Source organism: Tiliqua scincoides, chromosome 5 (genome assembly GCF_035046505.1).
Source record: "Tiliqua scincoides isolate rTilSci1 chromosome 5, rTilSci1.hap2, whole genome shotgun sequence".
NCBI classification, from domain to species: domain Eukaryota; kingdom Metazoa; phylum Chordata; class Lepidosauria; order Squamata; family Scincidae; genus Tiliqua; species Tiliqua scincoides.
The window spans coordinates 29,812,508-29,836,269 of NC_089825.1; the positions used below are offsets into that span (position 1 = coordinate 29,812,508).

The window sequence follows — 23,762 nt, forward strand, 5'->3', positions numbered from 1 at the left end:
TTGAATGGTAGATAAATTATACATGCTTCGATAAACAATAAACTGCTTGGGCTGGAGTTATTCTATTCACATTCATTCACTTTCTCTAATGATGATTTTCAATCCGTGCCAATCCCTTTTGCAATTTATATAACTTTTCCGTCATAATGAATTTGTTTCTGTGATCCCCCCTCTCTCAAGGCCACCCAATATGTGTTAGTGAACAAAGCAAAATCCATTTTAATGAAATGACCTTTCAAAAATTAATCCACAAAGGAATTGAAATTTAACTCCTTTTTTTATTACCTTTTGAATACATTCTCTGAATTTTGAGATCAATTGTTGTTTACGGAATACTGCACAGATAATGCTCCAGGTGTACCAAACATTGACTCAAAAGCCAGTGCAGTTGTGTCATGGAACAGAGCCACAAGTCTAAACATTATTATGCTTCTGAGTAGATCATTCAAAGCAACTTCTGCACCACTCAATAATTAATCTAGGCTAGTTGTTCCCAAACTGTGGGCCTGTGGCCCACCAGTGGGTCATGATCCAATTTTTGGTGGCTCACAAAACAGGCAGCCCAATCCTGAGCCACCCGGAGCTCCCAGACCCAGCAGCTCCACAGAGGGCTGCCGCCAGATTCTGCACCTCCTGCGCTACCGCGGGAGGCTACTTGGGAGAATGGGACATTCATCTCCTTCCCCCGAGTAAGGGAAGCAGCCCCGCAATGGGGTTACTCACTTTATCGGCAACCAAAAGGTAAAGTAAAGTAAAGTAAAGGTGCTTGTGTAGGGCAAGCAGCCCGGCACAAGTGCCTAGGATCCTGCAGAGCTCGGCTCCGCAGATCCGCCTCTCCCCGACACGCCTCCCCCATGCCCCGGGCCATGCCTTCCCCTCTCCAGAATACCTCCCCTACGCTTTTTTTTGTCAGATTTGTTTTGTCAGATTACTTTTCCCAGTATGCTGTGCTCAAGCTATACTGCTCATAGAAACTACTACGCTTAACTTTCTGCCCAACATTGCATATACGCAACAGGGATCAAATGTGTACCCCTGTGGGCTGGGCAGAAATTGGTTAAGAACACAACAGTGGCACATTCCCAAGAAGAACCTTGTTTATTCTTCCCAGTGCATGCAGTATCGTGGTCTTGGTCTTCTAATGTCACAAATAGGAACTATGCCACTAAGGGTGCAATCCATACCTGCGCTGGAGCAGGTAAGCCAGGAGGCTTGTGCTGCATCCAACGCAGGTTCGTTGGCTGCAGCGGCTCAGCCAGAGGCAAGGGGAAGCTCTTCCCCTTACCCCTGGGTAAGGGCTGCATGCCCCAATGGTACTCCTCGGACCTGCACCACCTCTGGAGGTGGCGCAAGTCTGAGGAGAGCAGAGCGGCCTGAAGCCGCTCTGTTCTCCTCGAGGATGGGGGTGGGATCTGGCATAACTGCTGGGTCCCAGCCCCGTCCCCAGCTCTCCACGCGCCCGCCCCCGGGGCTGCCCATCGCCCACCCTCCCCCGCCCAGAAACTCCCCCTCCTGTCTTCTCCACGCCCCCCCCCCCAAGCCTACCTTCACCGCTTGCGTCAGCGCGGGTGTGCTGGCACAAGCAGCAGCAAGGAAGCCACCACAGAGGGTTTGAACGCTCCCACCACGGAGCGTTGATGCATCTAGATGCGCTTTACGGCACATTTGTGACCCTCCCGGGGCACCTATGCTGGCATAAGCGCTGGTTAGGATTGCACCCTCAAATAAATGCCCCTAAAAGCTTGATCTCCCTCTCTGCACCAAGATAGCAGTTCATGGGAATGAACACAGAAATACATTACAGAAGCTTCCCCCCCCCCGACTTATGAATGTTCCAATAACAAACACTTTCAGCCCCGCCTTCCAATTTACAGGCCACACTGCTGAGCACAGAAGCAACTCAGGAGAAGTCTCAGCAGCTCCAGAGTGAAACTGACAATGTGCAGCCTCCAGCAGCCTCCTAACCTGCACCGGCACAGCCCAGCTGCATAACCTGCGCTGTATCCAGAAAAAATTAGGAGGCAGCAGCAGGTCTCCTCAAGGTGAGGGAGAAGGATATATAAATAAATAAACTCTGTTTAGATACCTGGACCCTACATTCAACTGCTTAGACCGACGCATTCTGGTTGCATTATGTGGCTTGCAGTGCTGCAAAACATCCATAAACTGGATTTAACAGTGTCTATGAACTGGATAGGGAGTTGCTTACTTTACATTGCAAGGATGCAGTCAGTGTGTGTAATAAGCCTCAGGGGAAAACATTCTTTATTTCTAATTATTCTAAAGGGGGGGGGAATGGTGTGTTTGGGGAGGGGTGGCAGAGTAAAGAACTGTTTCTGCAAAACACCAGAAGTTTTATTTTTTTCAGATTTTGTTTTTTGACAAAAATGAACAGTGCAGAAGGCCTTCATTCCAAGAGTGCATTTTGATACATTGTAATTATAATCATTTTAAAAGTGTACTAGATTGGTGATACAGGTGGTATAGTGTCAGCAGATGCAGCTATATGCATGTAGAGGTGTTAGAGAATATGTCGGGGTGTTATTTAGAAAATGGTTCCATGTTTCAGAGATTCTAGATTTTTTACACAAAAATGAGCAGTGCAGAAAGCAATGTTATGTGTTTTCATTTCGTTATCACCAAAAAAGCCACCTCTGCTTATGGTGGGTATTCTCTCCAGGAGGTCTTCATCCAAAAACACCTATCATAAATCTTTACCTCACCACCCCAACAGGTGAAGCAAGAACAGTGCACCCTCCTGTAAACCAAATCTTGGAGGGAGCACGACACTGTCCTCCTTCCTGCCCCTGCCATGTTCCTGTTCTACTCACCCCTATCCTACCCTGTTCCACCCACCCCCTACTATGTTCAACTCTGTCCCTGCCTCCCTCCAACCCCCTGCATGGGCTTACCTGCTCTGGTGGGTCTTCATGGGTCTGACAGCATGTGGAAGGCTTTGCAACTATGGTAGAGGAGCCTCCACCAGCTCAATGTCAGTTACACACTGAGGGGCAGGGGCAGGAGGTCTGGTCTAGAGCAGGGGTGTCCAAAGTTTGTGGCAGGAGGGCCACATCATCTCTCTAACACTGCTTCGGGGGCCAGGAAAAGAAAGAATTAATTTACATTTAAAATTTGAATAAATTTACTTAAGTTTACTTAAATGAATATATTAAAGATGAACTTATATGAATGAATGAAGGTCTTACAATAGCTCAAGGCCTATAAAAGGCCTTGCACAAAGCAAGGCAGGCCTTTCGTTTGCTGCAGCTTCTGCATCACAGACATGAAACAGCAAGCAGTGGAGGAAGCCCTCATCCCACAGCTCACGCAAAGAGGTCAAACAGTTGCCTTCACGCTGAGAGCAGTTGTGTTGGGCCAGTGCAAGCTGCAACAAATCTCTGGAGGGCCAGAGGCTCATTGGAGACTGGGGGCTCCCAGAGGGCCACATTGAGAGGCCTCAAGGGCCGCATGTGGCCCCAGGGCCGGGGTTTGGGCACCCCTGGTCTAGAGGGTAGAGCCTCTGTTTGCCTGAAGATAACATCCACAGGTCGCCAGTTCGAGACCACTGACACCGTGAATGGTGAGACCTTGAAGCAGCTGACAAGCTGAGCCAAGTTATTCCACCTGCTCTTCGGTGTGAGAGAAGAAGCATCTTGGCTGCCCTCCATGTGAGAGATGAAGGAGCTGCTTGTCAGCTTGTGTGGGAGGAAATCGGAGGCCGGAATGTGAAACCAGAACAGAAAGAAAAATCTGAATGTTGTGGTTCTTGAAAGATAGAACCTTTCTTTGATTGTAAAAATCCCTACAGGGATTTAGAACAGCCTGCCCATGTAAACCGCCTTGAATAAAGTCTGAGGAGAAATCTGACGACCAAGAAAGGCGGTATAGAAATACATGTATTATATTATTGTTATTACACTGCCGGGTCACAATGCTAGGGGGAGGGGGATAGGTTTGGACCATAAATGTGATCTTAAAATTGCTTCTAATACTGAAAACATTTCGAAAGAAAAATTAGCAGTTACCAATACGAAAATATTCCATCTGGATTGCTACAGCAATGATCATTTAGATACATACACTATAGTTGAATTTATAATAGAGAGCTTTCAACTCTGGCAAGGAAAAGGTAAATAGTATAGAAAAGAATCTGCATTTTAGATATCCTCTGGAATGTGTGTCCAGTTAATAATAAATACTCATTTGTCTTCTTGTCAGTATTGTAGAGCTAATGTACCTGCAGAGGGGCAAGCTGTGCTCTGCTCTGTATTAGTCATCATCAGCAAAATTAGTGGTTAATGCCTCATTTTAAAATCTTTTCTGATCAATATAATGGCAGAAGAAGAAGGAAAAAAAAAACTGTGGCTTTTAAGAGCTGAAGTTGATGCTGAAGCTCTGGTTGATGTGACCTACAGCCCAATCCTATTTTTTAAAAAATAAAGAAAAATAAAAGAAATAAAACCACCGATGCAGCTGCACCACTGGAGAATGTGATGCAGCTGCACCACTGGAGAATGTGCTGCATCCTGCCAGGGGAGGGGGCAGTCCCAGAGATCTCCTCCAGGTAAAGGAACTTTTGTTCCCTTATCTGGGGGTAAGTCTGGGGGTCTTGCTTGAGGGTCTGCTCAGACTTGTGCCAGCAATTTTGCTGTTGTAAGTCCAGATGGATCTGGGGAGGTGGATCAAAACTGGGAAGGGGGATAGGATAACAGTGGTGCCACTGCCACTAATACTGTCCCTTCGTGGCCTTGAGCTACCCCCTCTCCACCTCACTCTCCATCCCATTCCTCCCCCTCCCTGCTCAGTTCTGTACACCCCCAACTCCTTCCCATCCCCGTGCTGACTTATGGGCACCAGGGTTTGTTGCGAGGTTGGTGGCACATAGCTTAAACACATCCTAAACCGGTTGGCTTTTATGGTCAGTTGCAAATCAGAGGGATGAATTTTGGGACAGAGTGGCTGTGAAAATAATATTGACTTACTGCTTGGGCAGCAGGGGACCCAGCTCATTCTGTGATGTTTGTGACTAATCCATTCCTTGATCCAGGCCAGTATCTCAGAGTGCTCTGGAATAACCTCAGGCAAGTCCATCTCAGGACTAAACAGGAAGGGCAGAAGAAGTTCTAGAAGGAAAAGTAGAAGTTGGTAGTTATACAGTATAGCGGAAGAGCCACACCACAGTAAATTCTGCGTGGTATGCTTTTGCATCCCGATGACCCAATCCTATGTACTCTGGCATGGTGTGTGCTGTGCTGGAACACCAGACCTCAGCGCATCACAAAAGTGTCATAAAGCTCTTTGCGATGGCATGAAGGTTGAGCATGCTAGCACAAAGGCTGGGGCCTTCACACCTGCACTGGCACAGCAGAGGGCACCTGCTGAAGCAGGTGAGTCTCCTGCTGGGTCACACAGGGGCAGGAGGAGGGTGGGAAGTGATGGAAAGGGGGCAGGGTGGTAACAGTGGTAGGGATGGAAGGATTGGGTCTGGGAGGGTGGTGGAATCAGCTTCTCTGGCACACGCCACATCCTATTCCTCCTCCCTCCTGGGCCTGATCCATTGACATAGGTGCACACAGACTTTCACCATCCATGTGGCTTTCACAGGTCCAAGTAGATCAGTTGCATGGCCTGGGACTTTCCCTGGGTCAAGAGGGCAAATGTCCCCTTACCTCGAGGAGACCTCCTGCTTGCTAAATTTCCCCATGGGATACAGTGCAGCCTGGGCACAGAGGAATTTGCACTGGATCAGGCTGTGAGTCTTATACTATGGGCCCCTGGTCTCTAACTCCTACACACACCAAATCCCCCCCCCCCAAGTAGTTCTGTAAAACAAGTTATTCAGAGTTGTTAGCACAGTGACCTCTTTGTAAGATTATATGCATTCATAACACAAGTCAGGTTACATAGTCTTGTGAAATTATGTTCTCTTCAGCAATTGGACTGGCTTTTAAACTTAATACATGCCTGGAGTATTTATTAGATTTCTTGTCTGAGGACATACTTTTTTTTTATTTAAATCAAGCTAAGCTGCAAGATCACGAATCAACAAAATAATGAAAATGAAAGAAGTATTTTGCAGACCTCATTGCAAGTCACTGTAGATTGAAATGAATATTAAAGAATAAATCATAAACTCAAATACATGTAATCCTTCTCTGCTCTGAAGTAAAGCAGAACAGTTATATTTACCCTACAAAATACTTTACTTTCTTTTATAATGAGAATTTCATTCTCATTGCAAAGTAATATTTATATAATCCTAACAAATATTCCTACCCAGCACCAAAAAATTGCATAAAAACACTAAGCTCATAAGAATGTAATTTAGGTAGTCAATATTTTTATATTTTTAAAAGAAGGAAATTTTATATACATAAACCTCTTTTAGGGAGAAAATGTGAAGTCTGAGACTAGAAATTAGGCTAGAATAGAAGTGAATTGCATAAACCTTTTCATTTCCAGTTTGGTTTTGAGCCAGAAACTGCTTTGGTTGCCCTACTGAATAACTTCCTCTGGGAGTTAGACAGGGAAGTGTGATCTTGTAGATCCTCCTGGGCATCTCTGCAGTTTTTGATACCATCAACCACAGTCTCTTTCACCTTTGCCTAACTGGTTGATTGTGCTGTGGGGAGGGGGGAGAACAATTGCTTTCCCCCATGCAATGGTTCTCAAACTTTTAGCTCCAGGACTCACTTTTTAGAATGACAATCTGTTGGGATCTACCAGAAGTGATGTCATGGCTGGAAGTAACATCATCAAGCAGGAAAATTTTTAACACCCTTACATAACAAAATCAAATCAATTGATTAAATGAAAAGTTTACAATAAGTATAAGTTTAAAAAGTTATTTAAAATAAAGATCCTTCCTAACTCTCCCAAGCAGTTGCTGATCTCTTTAAAAGAAATTCCCCAAACACCCAAAAGGCTGCAATCCTATGCATACTTACCCAGGAATAACCTTCCTGAGAGTAAGCCCCCTTGAACAAAATAGGACTTACATCTGAGTAGACCTGGTAAGGATTGTGCCTACATATACATAGTAGCCTGTTAAAAGTACAGATCTGTCCTATTTCCCCAAATGCAGTCACATACCATGGTAGCATTAAGTCTAATATATTAAAAATAAAACACACATTGAAATGAACGGGGACCCACTTGAAATTGGCTCACGACCCACCTAGTGGGTCCTGACCCACAGTTTGAGAAACACTGACGTGGTGGATAGTTGTAAGAGCTGCCATAATTCTGGAGTTGCATAGGTCTTGAAAAGTAATGCTTACCATACTTGTCCATTTCATATACAAAAGAACATAAGGATTTGCTTCTGATCTTGTCCAAGACTGCCATTGATTTCTCAAGGTCAGCTGTATCAAGGGACCTAGTTAATATGTTTCAGGTTAGAGGTAAAGGGAGACTTCTATCTACAGTACTTTAGGCTGAAACTATAATAATCCTTCAGGGATCTCATGGGTCAGCTGAAGTGCTCACCTTCTGCAACACTCCCAAAGCTTGTCAAAGTCAGCTGTGTTTAAAGAGATTAGCAGGGCAGAGATAATTCAGTAAATATCAGGAAATGGAATATTCTGTCCATTGAGTTCAATAATTTCATTTGTTTTTCAATCTAATCTTTTGAGAATACCAAAACACCTAACTGCATGATTCATCAACAGAGGACCTGGGAGAGGTTAGGATGTTTTAAACACATCTGTGCAGATTAGATATGAACATTCGTTTTCTCCACATTTTCATTCTACTTAACATTTAAGGAAGAATTCACATGGTTCTACTAATCTTAAGAAAATGTTCTAGAAAACCAGCTAGAGCCAGAAATGAAGATGATTCAGACTGTGAATTATGTTTTGGAAACATAAGAGAAGAGTCTTCAGTGAAATAAGGAGCAAATTTCCCAGTAAATAATGAGGACAAGTTTGGGACTTTGTATGTGACTCTGAAAAGCAGTATTTGACTTCCCCTATTAAAGGCCTTACACCAGTGCTTCCAAAATTTACCGGGATCATGGCGTCCTCCATGGGTGTGTGCCACCATCTTGGAGCTTGCAAAATCTTGTGTTCATAAGAACATAAGAACATAAGAACAGCCCCACTGGATCAGGCCATAGGCCCATCTAGTCCTGCTTCCTGTATCTCACAGCGGCCCACCAAATGTCCCAGGTAGCACACCAGATAACAAGAGACCTCATCCTGGTGCCCTCCAGACCTCATCCTGGTGCCCTCCCAGTTCAGGAAGACTGAGGCTGTGATCCTCTCTTACTCACTTTAAACAAACACCTCTATGATTTTTCGGGGGTCAGCTAGCTCTTCTGTGACAGGTCAACACTTTAAGACTATAATCTGTAGAATACTGTCCTAAAGTACACCCTATTGGAAATTCTTGGGTAGTATCTGGTGACTTGAACCCTTGCACTGACTTTCTCCCTGTGCCACTGGAGCTGCTGTCTGGGGGAAGGAACTTCCAGCCCAGTGGAAGAATTTCAAGCAGGGGTTTGCTATAGCATCCCATGATCAACTTGGTCCAGAAAGTCAGACACTGCTGAGGGGCCAACTGAATGCTGCTGTAAGATGGAGAGATGCTGAAACCCACTCACTTTCTTGGTATGAGGAGTTTATTACTGGGGGAAGCTCCCTGATTTTCATCCGTGCCTCCAGAGATTTCTGTTTTCTCAGCCATTTCCATTTGTCTTTCTTTCTTTCCTGCCTCCATCCAGCCTGTTAACCTGCAGCCTGTCTTCAGCCTGTCTTTCCCCAAGGTACCTGCCTTCCCCTGGCCATGCATGAGACAGGTAGCCTGTGAGCACTGCAACACAAACATAGCCTTGTATAGCTGTGTACCATTCGCATCGAAGGGACTTAACTTTCTGCCACCCAGATGCTGCCTCGCCATCAAATGCATTCAAGCCCTAATTTTTGGAGCAAAGCAAAAGTCAAGTCTTCTGCAACTGCAGCATCGGACAGATCATTTTGCAAATCTGCCTCTCTAGTATCAAGCTGGCAATTGTTCTTAGCTTATTTGCTTGGGACCGTCTGGAATCTTTAAACACAGCTTGGAATATATTTAGCCTTTGGAGAAGGAATCATAAGGGGAATGAATTATCGCCTGCTTGCCTGAGTGATGGTCTGCAAGTTTCCATGGTACTGCATTCAACCAACAGCTCATTAACGCTGATTTTTTTTTCAGAAGAAAATGTCCACCCCACTGTGTCCTGAAACCGAACAAATCAAACTGTGCCCAGGCTATGAGGAGAAGCAAAAGGATATCTTGCTATCTTTTCGGTAAAGCCTGTCAGTGAGGCTCTTGTGTTAATTGTCTTTGTAATTTGTTAATTGGGTTAATTGCCTCAAATCTATTTCAAGGAAGAAACTGTATTCCAATTTATGGAGCTGTATGCGATTTCATCGTGTGGGTTGCCACTGCTATTATATTTGACTCAGATATTAAATTCAACACATGTCTAAGTGAGGAAATTAAGAGACCAATCCTATTTATTTATTTATTTATTTATTTATTTATTGAGATGTGATGCTTCCATTTTCATTACTTCAGAGAGCATATGAGGCTGCTTTTTTCTCAGATGACTGGGAGCGCAATCCTAACTTGCACTGGAACAGCCAGGCTGAGTGGTCTGCATTGTACACCAGCCTTCACAACTCCTGAGTTGTCAGAAATGTGCCTTATGGCATGATTGTGACACTAGGAGAGCAAATAGGGATTGCTTTATAAGCCAACTAGCCTAGAATTATCTATACTGACTGGCAGGGGGCTTTCCAGGATTTCAGACAGGGGTCCTTCCCAGCCTTGCTAGATCAGGCCAATGGCACATCAGGTCCAGCATCCTGTATCTCACAGTGGCCCACCAGATGCCCCAGGGAGCATTCAAAACAAGAAGATACCCATATCCTATTGCCAGTCTCTTGTATCCGGCATTCAGAGATAGGCCACCTGTAAAACTAAGAGGTGGCATACAGTCATCATGGCCCGTAATCTGTGATGGAATTTTTCCCCATAAATCTATCCAACCCCCAGATGTCAAAGCTTAAACTTAGAAGCTTCTGCATGCACAGCATGTGCTGTATCATACAGCTGCTGCCTATCTCATCATGATGTTGGGGCCAATGAATCAATTGAAGGCTTGTAATTAGATTTGCAAAGGTTTAAATGCAGCCTTACCGTGCAAATATTGCAAGCAATGGCAATATAAGCCATGGCCATTTTTAAACATCCACAGCCATTCTGAGGCTATCTGCTGCTAGCATTCCTGACCAGGTAAGCTACTCATTCCCTAACTCCATTGATCCCACAGGTTCAATTATTTGATAGTCACTGATTCATATCTGCTGGGGTTTCCAGGAACCTAACCCCAGCAGATAAAGAGAACGGATTGTAAATAAATGAATAAAACTGGGCCCACCTGATCTAGCTCAAGGCACAACACAGACCAATGCTGAGCTCAGTGTGCATCTCCATTGTTTTCATTTCCTTGACTGGGCTCTGATTGATCTAGATCAGTATTTCTCAAACTGTGGGTTGGAACCCACTAGGTGGGATGTGAGCCAATTTCAGGTGGGTCCCCATTCATTTCAATATTTTATTTTTAATATATTAGACTGGTATGTAACTGCATTTGGGGAAATGTGACAGATCTGCACTTTTAACAGGCTACTATATACATACTTTTAACAATGATAATTAAGGAGCAGTTCATACAGTCAATTTTTGAGGCAGAAATATCTCATCACTATGTTACAGGTGAATGGAGGAAAATCACCAAAAAGTGAAGTCTCCCTTTAGTCTCCCTTTAGTCTCCCTTTCCATTGACATGGAAAGAGGTATTGTGAAAATACACCCATAAGTTAAGGTTGAAAATGACTCAATACTCTTCCACTGGTTGCTGCAACAGTCTACCATGGCTACTGCAGGAACACTGCTTGAAAATCCCTAGTCACCTGCTCATAGTTTCCATCTCAGCATGTGCATTTGGATAAGCCTGTACACAAAGACATGAAATGTATAATGTGTATTATCAATGAAACTGAAAACTCTTTTGAATATGTCCAAATTCGTGATTTCTTTTTCAATGTGAGTTTCCTTCCTGTTCTTTCATCCTTGTTTGTTTGTTTGTTTCATTGTCTCTTAATCATCCATTTCTGACTATCTTTCTGGCCCACTCTTCATACCTCCTTCAAGAATCACACATCATGCTTTCAAAATAATCAGACAGCACCTTCTTTGGTCATCTTCAGCTGTTTCCATCTTTCAGTTGCTGAAATGCCTGAATTCAAAGGTGATCTCTGGGTGCAACTTTGCTGTAGCCACAGAGGGCTCCTAAAACCTTTTGACGCATACCGGCGTCAACATTCCCTTGAATTATTTTGTAAAGCAAATTTGCAGCAAAAAGCCATACTTATAGCTAATTTAATATCCATTATCTTTTCCCTTTCTCCTTTCTTTTTTCCTTTGATCACGACTGCTCTCCAGGTGATTACAGCCTGTATAACATCTCTGTTTCATATTATTTTCTCCTACACATTCTGAAATAGCTTACATTTTCTTAGAATGTGTGTGTGTTTTTCCAAATTTTACAAGTCCCTTTGTATGTGTTTGGCTGCATTTATTTACAATCATTCATGAATTTAATTGCTGTGCTTGTTGTCCCTTCCTGTGAAACGTTAATGGGAGAATGCAGCCACACTACTGTTCAAGAAGTGGCCTTCTTGCCCAGCACCTGCCCGCTGCAAGAAGCAAGAAACACAGAACCCCATTTGCACCACAAGGCCAGGACGGTGAAGGTGAACCATCCTGGATGTGAGACTTGGCAGGGAGTGACATAACACTACCCAAGCCTCCCTTCAGTGATTTCAGGGTAGCTTCAGGTTCAGCTTCCGCTACTCTCACCTTGGATTGTGTTTTTGCTGCTTGCTCATTGGCAAGAGTTTGTGGTGGCTGGGCCCAAAATGGCCCGAAGATTGCTGAAGGGTGGAGAGCTTTTGACATTTAAGCCCGGAAGGTTGGTTGGCAACCTTCAGTCTCGAAAGACTATGGAATAAGCCTACAGCACCCGGTATTCCCAGGCGGTCTCCCATCCAAGTACTAACCAGGCCTGACCCTGCTTAGCTTCTGAGATCAGACGAGATCGAGCATGTGTAGGGTAACAGTACAGCCCCAACATAATCATGCCATTATCTCACCTTTGAACTTCTGGAAAGCTGCCAAAGGTAAGTGCCGCCATTGCCTCCACAGGTGCATTCCCAGGCAGGAACACCTCTTCAAAGCCCTCACTGATTGAGTGAGTGGAGAGAGGTACCCCTCCCTCAGCATTTTCTCTCCAGTATGTGTGATGAACTAGCCATGTGGAGTTCAGGTGACATTGCACCCATCCTATCTGCCCTAGGGATAGTCTACTTGCCCAAGCCAAGCCAAGCTTTACTTGACATGCTCTGGTTGCAGTTAGGGTGCTAATGCCCAAAGGGGGAATGAACAGTTATGTTTGTCTCCCTCAAGGTAGGTGCCTGCACTAAAGGGGGAGGTATGTGGTAGACAGTATCTGCTGTAGGATTTAAGCTTATTGAATCATGGAATTAATAAAGCGGTCCTGCTTTATACCAGATATTACCTTATCTTATGTGTGCGTGTGTGGAGGGGTGTGTGTTATTTAATTATTTATTTATATACTGCCTTTCTCATAGACTTAAGGCAGTCAAATAGACAAGGCTGACCATAAACCCCCTTTTTTCAAATGGGTTTTAACATTATTCTATAAGAGAAACTTCATAAAACTCTCCATTTTTCCAGACGTTTCCCTTCATACTGCAGTCATCCTGGCTGGACAGCTCTTGCACTTTCCAAGCATCTTACAGGCAGCTGCAAAACACGCTTCAGGTTGGCTCTCAGGATGCTACACATTTCTTGCCAGTTGACTCTTTTATTATTGTTAACAGTATTTATATACCGCTTTTCAACTAAAAGTTCACAAAGCGGTTTACAGAGAAAAATCAATAACTAAATGGCTCCCTGTCCCAAAAGGGCTCACAGTCTAAAAAGATGCAAAAGAATAACAGCAGACAGCCACTAGAACAGACACTGCTGGGGTGAGATGGACTGGTTACTCTCCCCCTGCTAAAAAAAGGAGCACCCACTTGAAAAAGTGCCTCTTACCCAATTAGCAGGGGTTTTACATTCTTTCATTTCTAGCCAGTGGCTCCTGGTCACCCATCCAAGGTTAGACCCAAGATGATCCTGCTTAGCTTTTCCAGGGAAAGCAACAGCTCCACCTCCAGACCATATCTCCTGCCTAATTCCATTCCAGTACATCTTGTGAACACTCTATTGGCAGGGTCACACTCCCCAATCTTTTCCAACACAGACCATTCCAAAAGCAAATCTGAAACTAGACTGAAATGGAACCAGATAATCAGATGGGTCCAAGTGATTGGAATTGCATGGCAATCCTTGCTCAAACACCTTGCCGAAGAAGGGGATTATTCAAATTGCAACCAGATCCTGGTGTTGTCCATCTTCTAAATACAACCTGTATGTGGATGGAGATCCAGGTTTTCTTAAATGAGGGATTTATGCATGTTTCTATATTTCTCTTCCACATCCCTGTGTCATTAGGCAAGCCCACAAATGCTAATTAGAATGAGGGAGTTTAAATCTATGGGCTAAAAGGTGAATCAAAGCATTTGGTTTGCTTCTGTAAAACCTGGAGGAAGAAATAATTGGTTAAGAACCAACCCTCAAGAAAACCGTCTCTAAAAAGAGACGGGAGACTTGTTGATGTTAATGAGAACATCATTGCCTGACCTTTACCTGACCTTCTTAAGCACACGTATTGCAAATTAAGCCAGCCAAAGTGTCAGCTGCATACATCTTTGCAACTTGTCCATATGGAATTCTTCTGATAATCAAGGATATGTTTTTACTCCTGCCGTCCCTCCATTGAAATGAATGTGGAGTCTGTCAGGAATAAATCATCAAGAATATTTGCTAACTCATACATAACAAACAGGAAGTTGTTTGTATTGCCTCTCATGCCGTGGCAAATTTCATGACCTGGGAGAAGATAGTCTTGAAATGTGTGGATCCGTGAATAATAATCATCATACTTGATACTTAACGTTTGTACTGAACATTTCAAGTGGTCCAAATGCCTCACATATATTATCTCAGTAATGCTTCTAAGAGTCCTGTGTTGAGCTGTTAGGTTAAGTAGGGCTCAGCCCTGACACAGGCCACAGCTAATCCTAAGAAGAAGGGACCAGCCAAATAGCAAACTGGGGTTTCCTCTAGTAAAAATGGGTAAACTGTCCTTGGTTTCATTTGGAATGAGATTGGCTCTTTTGAGCTTTCTTGGCCAGTGTTCAGTTAAAAACAACAACACTCTATTTCTGAGTGCTTTCTTCCAGCTTGCAGTGTTGGCACTGATGATTGAATTCCAGCTCCAAAGCTTGCCTGAATCTCTGAGGAGGCCACCTAGATACAGAAGGTTGCAGCTGGTTAGCAGCAAGATGTGGAGCTAAGACACTAACACGGAGTCAGCAAAGTTTTGGTCCTGCTACCATGTTAAGCATATTGTTGGCACCTCTGGATATCCTCAGTCAGCACTTTTGTGGGGATGTTAAAGAGCATGAGTAGCAAGATGGACCCAACACAGATAATGGTTGGCAACCTCCAGTCTCGAAAGACTATGGTATAAGCCTATAGCACCCGGTATTCCCAGACGGTCTCCCATCCAAGTACTAACCAGGCCTGACCCTGCTTAGCTTCCGAGATCAGATGAGATCAGGCATATGCAGGGTAACAGTTGCTGCCCAATACAGATAGTTGGTGCAGCAAAGGAGCTGAGAGACAGGAAGCTCAATCCTGCACAAATTTCCCCCATACCAATACTATGGCGCCAGCATGGCTGGTGCCGCATCCTACAGGGGAATTTTGCATGCTGGAAGTCTCCTCAAGGTTAGGGGGCATTTGTCCCTTTGCCCCAGGGAAAGCTCCAGTGCAACGGGTCTAATCACACCTATGCCAGTGAAATTGCTAGCACAAGTCTGAGTGTTGGTGGATCAGGTCTGGGAATGAGGATAGGATACAGCACATGCTGGTGCTGTCGATCCCACCCCCTTCCAAAGTTGGATTTGCCCACCTCTTGGCCCTTCACTACCTGTTCTCTTGCCTCAAGTAAGCCTCTGGTACTTGAAACCCCCCCCCCCCAGGATGCTGTGCGTGCCATGTTGACACAGTTGCATAGGAGCTGGGGAAGTTACATTGCATTGGGCAATCCCTGTCCTTACGGTGTTGCTGAAGTGCTATGTCAAGATGTGACTTGTGAGATGCTTTACGCAGTCAGAAAGCCCTATATAAGTGCAAATATTGTGATCCTCCCCATATTGCAGAGGTTGAGGTTCAGAAAATAATGTCTTGCTGAAGGCTATCTAATAATTTCGCAACTGAGATGTGTTCTGAACAGGGGACTTGCAGAACTTTAATCCACAATTATACTCCAACTCTCTGAATATATATATATTTTAACACACACCCCACATCATTATTTTATTGAAGCCACTGGAATCTGTGTCTAATGTATATATTTAGGAGAATTGGATTTAGCGGTTATCAGCTGGGATAGACGTCCCCAGGAAAAAGAGTACCAGTTTCAGTGGGGCTACTCTGGAGTGAGCGCACAATGGATTCCAGACCTGAGTGCTTCAAAGAGCTTCCTAAAGCAAGTTCTAGAAGCTACCGGTTTCATTCTGAATTGTGAATTTGTCACCCTAACAAGTTGGGAGAGTGTGAATAGAAAATGCATTTTAAATCCATGAATATAAATGCGACGTGTTTACAATAAATAAATAAATAAATAAATAAATAAAAACCCAAAATTGCTCCTTCCGTTTTCTATCTCTTCAAATTGTACCTCCTACCTGCGCAGACCCCTGTGGTTTAAATAACCAGTGAGTGTACACTAATAAAAATCCCATTAAGTGAAATGGCCAGTAGGCATATAGAAGGCCCTGTCTCAATCGTGGAAGACATTTCGTTACAAGGCACCCCGCTATGTACTTTTTTTTTTTTTTAATTTTCTCAAAGTAAAGAAAAAGAGCAAGGTGATGTTGTAAAACATTTTTTGTTTGGGGAGGAAAAAAATTGTTTTCAGTCTACCAGGGAAAATGATGCATCGTACTTCTTTTTTTCCCCTCCTAGAATGAAAGAGCCGGTTTATTCTATGTCAGGTCTGTTTACTGCACAGTCTATAATAAATATATATAATCAACAAAATTGGTTGGTAATTTTCATCCCTCTGAACTATTGCTTCTTTTATACAGCGGCTGGCAATTGAAGTGGTAATTTGGTTTGCATTGTATTGGAGTAACCCATTTGACTGCACAGACTGAACCTGGTGTCAAAAAGGAGTTCTAAGAACGAGGATTGCTTTTCTGGGGAATGTGTTCTTTCTCCTTATCATTTCCTCTTTTAAATTTAAGACTGGATTTGGCTTCTTTTTTTTTAAAGAGGGCTCATTCATTCTCACGTGCATTTGAACCCAGGTTTTTCTGTAGCAGCTGAGTAGTCTAACATTTCATTAAATTTGCAATTCAGCTGGGTCATCGATTTCTGTTGTCCTGATATAATGGAGTAGGAGTAGGAAGGGCCTTCATAATTGTTTTTATTATCTGATTATTTTCTTTTCCATGTTTCAGAGACATCTGAACCCAATCAGGTTTGGCCAATCCCTGAGACTGGCTGATAGCCCCATTCTATCCACACTTTCCTGGGAGTAAGCTCCATTGCCTCTAATGGGACTTACTTCTGAGTAGACAGGCATAGGATTCGGCCGTCAAGCAGCACTCTGGAAGGGGATACCTGCTGTTGCCCACCTGTTTCTACTGCTCCACTTGCCCCTTTTGATCCCTGGATTCCCAAAAAAAAGTGGAGAACTACAGAGGAGAAATACAGAGGCAATGACAGTGGTGGATTAGGGTGTAGAAGAATCTAAATCAGAGGTCTCCAAACTTTTTGGCCAGAGGGCCGCATCAAATATCTGGCGTGGTGTGGAGGGCCGGAAAAAAATTTAAATATAAAATTTAAATAAATAAATAAGAGATGGAACTTAGATGAGTGAATAAATGAAGATGAATGGGCTCATTCATTCCACCTCTCTGGCCCTCAGAACACCCTCCAGACACAATCAGAGCACAGTTCTGGTCATGTTCAGTTGAATGGGCCAGAGGCTTTCAGGGGACAAGAGGTTGGCCGCGGGCTGGAAAGAGGCTTGCTGCGGGCTGCATCTGGCCCTCAGGCCAGGGTTTGGAGACCCCTGATCTAAACGCATTGTTGAGAACATTGTATCACAATTGTTCCCGCACAATCCTCTGAGTACATCTTATTATGATACGCCTATGGCCCAGTTCTATCACGGATTGGTAAGATAGAGCACGGAGGCCTTTACGACAGTAGAACACAGTTCTGCCAATGTAAAATGGCCTCAGGCGGTGGCCATTTTAGGTGTGCTGTCACTCCAGGAGGCAGCACTGTAGACTTGCCACTGGACCTACAAAGGTAGGTGTGACATTGGTGGGGGTGAATGAGGCAGGGAGGGGATGGAACGAGGGTGGAATGGGGTGGAGAGGGACGCAGATTGGGGGAAGTACTGGAAGCACTTGCATGCAGTGATATCCTAACCCCTTCCATCTCCCTCTCCACCATGATTACAGGTGTAGATTTGAAGAGTCCCACGGTGGCAGTGGAGGCTTTACTGGGATAAGCAAGCAAAAGTTCACTTATCCCAAGGATACCTTTCCAATGTCCTCTCTCCCAAGAATATAGCACATGCTGCACAGAATCCTGAATGGCTCCAAAGGGGAGGGGAGAGGACACTTGTATGCTGCGTTGAGGTTCCCTGCAAAACTTAATGCTTTGCACCCCCTCTAGCTTCACCACTGATGCTGACATAGGTAACTTGGAACTGAGATTTCCAATTAGCTCTTAACTGACCCTGTTCATCTTTTAGTAAAGTTTCCAGGAGTTTATACAAGTTTAAAACGGATTCCTTAGAAATGAAAGCAAAAGAACAGTTGTCAAGCCTTTTCTTGGTTGGCTTCACGGCAATGTTTAAATAACACAGATCATCCTACAGTGGGGGGAATTCTCTGCTCCCCCTTTGCCAATCTAATTAGCGTGCAAAAAATGACTGATAGAAGGCAAAATGCAACCATCTGCATTTCTCCGTGTTGTCATTTTTCAGACAGAATTCACAGGTGTCTTTTAAACAATGATGAATTAGAAGGCACCATCTTTTATCACTCATTTGTCTGTTAACTACCTCTGTGATAATAATGTATTTGCATATTTAATTTCCTCAGCTGTAAATGAGCACCTCTGAACCACTTGCTAATTATTTTACAATTTTCTTGTATTGTTCATTATTCATGCATTCTATTTACTAAATAAAAATGACTTTCCCTCCAAAGGACATTTGCAATTATTTTTATGCCAAACAGCCCATCATTGGGTGCCAAATTAGAAAGTCTGCTATGTTGGGAAGAGAGAGAGACACAATGCTGTTTTCAAAATAAAGCGGAGGGAGAGAGATTATATTCATACTGTGTGAAGTTCTCTTCTTTATCACCACCCTTTTCTTTCCTGTTTGCACTTTTGTCCAAACCTGATTAAACAGGATCCCTGCTAATAAGTAAGCAGGTTTGGGAACAAACCAATGTTGGTAATAAACTCAGCCAGCCAGTCAGCAAATCAAAATATCATACTGGGCACTGATATTGATCATTTCATATGATATCACCATTTTTTGCCCGCAAAGGCCAGGGCTTCCTAAAAAATGTAGACCACAGTGTAATGGTCTTGGTTTCTAGTTGTCACAATAGGATGACCAGATATCATAACCACAAAATAGGACAAGGCACCCCAAAATGTAGGACATCCAAGAAAGGCCTGACATCCAAGACCCTATAAAATAAAAGCTAAAAAGACTTGTATATTGATTTTATGTGGTTAATTTAACCACTATATTACTTATTATTAAGTTTAAAATTATATTACATATAATTTATTTATATAGTTTATTAATTACAGGAAGGCTATGTGTTGCCTGCAGGGACCCACTCACAGGGAAAAGGAGGACACTTCATTTTTTTTCCAGGACATGAGGCTAAGAAAGAGGACATATGGAAAAAGAGGACGTCTGGTCACCCTAAATAGGGCCAGTGCGTTGCTGAGTGGAAAGATAAAGAAAGAAAAGAGATTAGTGCATTACACAGTATTCATGTTACAATTCTGTGTGAAATTTGTATGAGGCATTGACACAAGGAATGGGTAGAAAAGGGTGGTGGATGAGAAGCAGGTTAGGCTTAGAATGGCAGTAGGGTTGAAAAGTCTGAGTGAAGCTATTCCTAGATGAATTTTGTTTTTTCCCAACATGATGTAGTACAATATCCCCCACCCCACCCCAATACATTTTGGGAACTTCAGATGTCTCATCACAGCCCCAGTGCGGGAGCCACAACTGGTGCCATGCTGCAAAGCACATATTTAGTCTGATGTGCTTCTAATGTCCATCCACCATCACTGGAGCTGCTGGGCTCAGAGACAAACACTCAGCCTTCTGTGAGTTCTCAGCTGAGTCTCAGGGACCGAGCCATGCCACTTGAAGATAGCTGTCTGGTGGCAGATATAACAGGAGAGGGAGAGAACCGTGGGTGCATTTTGGGCATCTCTAAACCTCCTCTGCTGCTCCGAGCAGGATGAAGCCTTCTCCACCCTGGGCAATATTGCTTCTTTAACCATCAGAACAGGACCAGGTCAAGCAGGAAATGGAGATGAAGGAGAGGTGGCTCAGGAAGGTGAGGACCCAGAGCTACTAAGGGCCAATGATGAAACAGTCTCTGGACACACTATCTGATGGCTACTCCCCAGGGGCTGAGGCAAAACCCAGGGTAAGGAGGAAACCAGGAGCCGAACGGAGGAGGAAAGAGGGACCTTCAACTCTAGGGGTCCCTCATTAAGCACTAAACTCTGAGCATTAACCTCCCTCCCTAAGCACTAAACTCTGAGGCCTGTTTGGTGTCCTGATTGCTCAACCAGTAACCTCCTTTTTTCCTACCCCTCTTTCCCCTGGGGTCAAGAAGTGTTTTGTGTCAACGATACTTGTGGGCAGAGGACAGAGGAACTTATAGCACTATTTCACACTTTCCGTTCTGGGGCATTTGGTGGGCCACTGTGAGATACAGGAAGCTGGACTAGATGGGCCTATGGCCTGATCCAGTGGGGCTGTTCTTATGTTCTTATGTTCCTATCTATAGGATGAGAATAATAGTGTCTTACCTCATAGGATTAAGACCAGGGCACTTTGCTAATTAAAAGTGCTATATAAATGATCGATCATCACGGTCATGTATTAGGATTGTTATGAGGGTGAACATATGAAGCACTCTGCAGATTAAAAGTTCCATTTCAATGAAAAGTAGAAGCATTTCTATTAGCAGTATTTCTTCCCAGCCAGGTGGATTTCTCCTATACAGAATTCCACATGGAGATGGCTCTCACAAATTAAGGGCAGGTATCAGTCAAATGCAAGTTCTTTGTTTAATTCTGTGATGGAAAGTGTTTCGGTTCAGGCCTGGTCCAATATTTCTTGATGCAGTGGCTGTGACAACATGCAAATGCTGCTGTCCCCCTTGCATGGTCATGCCAAATGCCTCCTCCTCACCCCTTACCAAGCAGTAAGTTTCTCCTCCTCCTGCTGCTCTCTGGCTTTGACAAGGAGGAAGAGAACAGAGCAGAAGAAGTGTGGCATAGAGGAGGTGGGCTAGAGCATTGGAGCCACTCTAGCCCACCACTCTCCTCTCTTCCACACATCATCTTCTTCTCCATTGCTCTATTCCTTTTGGAATTCAGGAAGTGAGTGAAGAAGAAGTGGCGGAAGTGGATGGGTGGCAGCCCCCCACCCCACTAATGAGGCTACCACCTCTGTTGACTTCTTGAACAAGCTGGAGCTGCTTAGATCTGCTAGAACATGCTCACATATTTTATCTTAGTGCTATGCATCAGTCCTGCTGTCTCTTAGTGCTATGCATCCTGTCCTGCTGAAGCAGGCCTTTGGAACTGCAACAGAAGGCATCTATCTCCGGACCGGATCAGACGGAAAGCTCTTCAACCTCTCCAGACTGAGAGCAAAATCCAAAGTCCAGCTGAAATGTCTGCGTGACTTCCTCTTTGCCGACGATGCAGCTGTCACTACCCACTCTGCCAAAGATCTCCAGCAGCTCATGGATCGTTTTAGCAAGGCCTGCCAAGATTTTGGACTGACAATCAGCCTGAAGAAAACACAGGTCATGGTTCAGGATGTGGACTCTCCTCCCTGCATTACAATCTCTGAGCATGAACTGGAGGTTGTCCATGACTTTGTGTACCTTGGCTCAATGATCTCCGACACTCATTCTCTCGATACTGAGCTAAACAAGCGCATCGGTAAAGCAGCTATCGCGTTTTCCAGACTCACAAAGAGAGTCTGGTCCAACAAGAAGCTGACGGAACATACCAAGATCCAGGTCTACAGAGCTTGCATCCTGAGTACACTTCTGTACTGCAGCGAGTCATGGACTCTTCGCTCACAACAGGAGAGGAAACTGAGCGCTTTCCACATGCGCTGCCTCCGACGCATCCTCGGCATCACCTGGCAGGACAAAGTTCCAAACAACACAGTCCTGGAACGTGCTGGAATCCCTAGCATGTATTCACTGCTGAAACAGAGACGCCTGCGTTGGCTTGGTCATGTCGTGAGAATGGATGATGGCCAGATCCCAAAGGATCTCCTCTATGGAGAACTCGTGCAAGGAAAGCGCCCTACAGGCAGACCACAGCTGCGATACAAGGACATCTGCAAGAGGGATCTGAAGGCCTTAGGGATGGACCTCAACAAGTGGGAAACCCTGGCCTCTGAGCGGCCCGCTTGGAGGCAGGCTGTGCAGCATGGCCTTTCCCAGTTTGAAGAGACACTTGGCCAACAGTCTGAGGCTAAGAGGCAAAGAAGGAAGGCCCATAGCCAGGGAGACAGACCAGGGACAGACTGCACTTGCTCCCGGTGTGGAAGGGATTGTCACTCCCGGATTGGCCTTTTCAGCCACACTAGACGCTGTGCCAGAACCACCTTTCAGAGCGCGATACCATAGTCTTTCGAGACTGAAGGTTGCCAATACAATACCAATATGCATCAGTGGCATTGCTGATACATGGTGTCACCCCTCCCCATGCGACACCCCCTTACTTACCATGCTGGGCAGCAAGTGCTGCTGGCAGTAGCGGGCCTGGGCTTGCCAGTGCCTGGTGTGCCAGCACGAAGCATGGCACCAGGAAGTAGTTTGGTGCCAGGAAGTAGATTGTGTCAGCATTGTGTCATGCCACTGCTATTACTTCTGTGGCCAATTAGATGTAAGGATGGATGGGAGAGCCCTCCTGGGTGGGAGAGCTCAGAGCTTTGGTTGTCAGGGGCTCAGATGGTACACCTATCACCCTCCCCCCACCCTGCCCAAGCGTGTGGCACCCATGACAGTCCACCCCAGTCACCCCCAGCAACACTACTGCTATGTATATAGCTAACAAAAAATAACCATGGTCAAATTCCTCAGTGGCTAGCATTGCCCTCCTGGTTTTACATATTCCGAAAGAGCTTTGCCAGCCAAATAGGTGAGCATTGGCATGAGACTAAGAAGATCCAAATACAGTTCCATAATAGAAAATTCCTGTGCCGATTGAAGGGAAACAAATATTGCTTGTACATTTCACTTTCTGGAGGAGTCCAGGCTGTCAGGCAAAGCTAACAGTTATGAAATCAAGGTGGTCAAAAGCTTCACAGGCCTGTTTATTTTATTTATGATTTCTGTTTCCCCGAGTAACATCAAGCCTGAATAACATTCTGCTGAGCAAAAGAAATATGCCTGTTCCTGTTCTTTTCCCCCCATGACCCAAAGAATTTGTTATTGCAGATATAATGGTTCTGCTCCAGTTGAGTAGGCGTAGAGTTTGTGCTACCGGACAAATGTGGCGCTGCACAAATATTGGGAAAAATCCTCTCCACACTTTCTGGAATGACAGAATAATGCTCATCATTCACATTTCTATGTACCAGTGCATTTGGGAGAGTCTAATGTATTAAGCTTTGTTTACAGACCTTTTCAATAATCAGAAAAAAGTCAATATTATGCCATCAAGCTGGACAGAATAATATCAGGAGCAGGAGTTGTTCCTAATGTTGAGACAGTTATTATTTTTGCCTAATTCATACATTACCGGAGCCCTGGCCAGGGCCATAAAAGAGACCATAACTAATCCACTAGGCTTGGATGAAAAAAGATGGTGGCCACTAGTGTGGCCAAAGGGAATCACACCAACCTGCTGCCACCACCACTGCTGAGATGACCCTCCCCCAAACCCTTGTGCAGCTGTGGAGACCCTAACTGCTCTTCACTGCCAAGCTGTTTTTCATTCATGTAAACGAAACAGCCTGGTCCCTGTCATCCACACCTGGTGATGCAATGGCAGGGGTGGTCATTACATGAGAGATAAACACACATGAGCACCAGCACACATGATGACCTCACAACGCCTCAAAGCGCTTGGTCAAGGGCCCACATGAGTCTGGAACCAGCACTTTGCTATTACGAATGGAGATTATTTCTTCAGCACCCTCTGTCCACCAAAGCTCCCCTGACTGAAAACTACTGTGAGGAAGCTACTGAGTA

General features: G+C 44.5%; 2 pseudogenes; both read right to left on the reverse strand.

Moving 5' to 3' along the window:
• Window positions 1–12,061: 12,061 nt before the first annotated feature.
• LOC136654569 (5S ribosomal RNA) lies at window positions 12,062–12,183 on the reverse strand (annotated as a pseudogene).
• Window positions 12,184–14,709: 2,526 nt separating this feature from the next.
• Window positions 14,710–14,826, reverse strand: LOC136654981 (5S ribosomal RNA; annotated as a pseudogene).
• Between the last annotated feature and the right edge of the window lie 8,936 nt (window positions 14,827–23,762).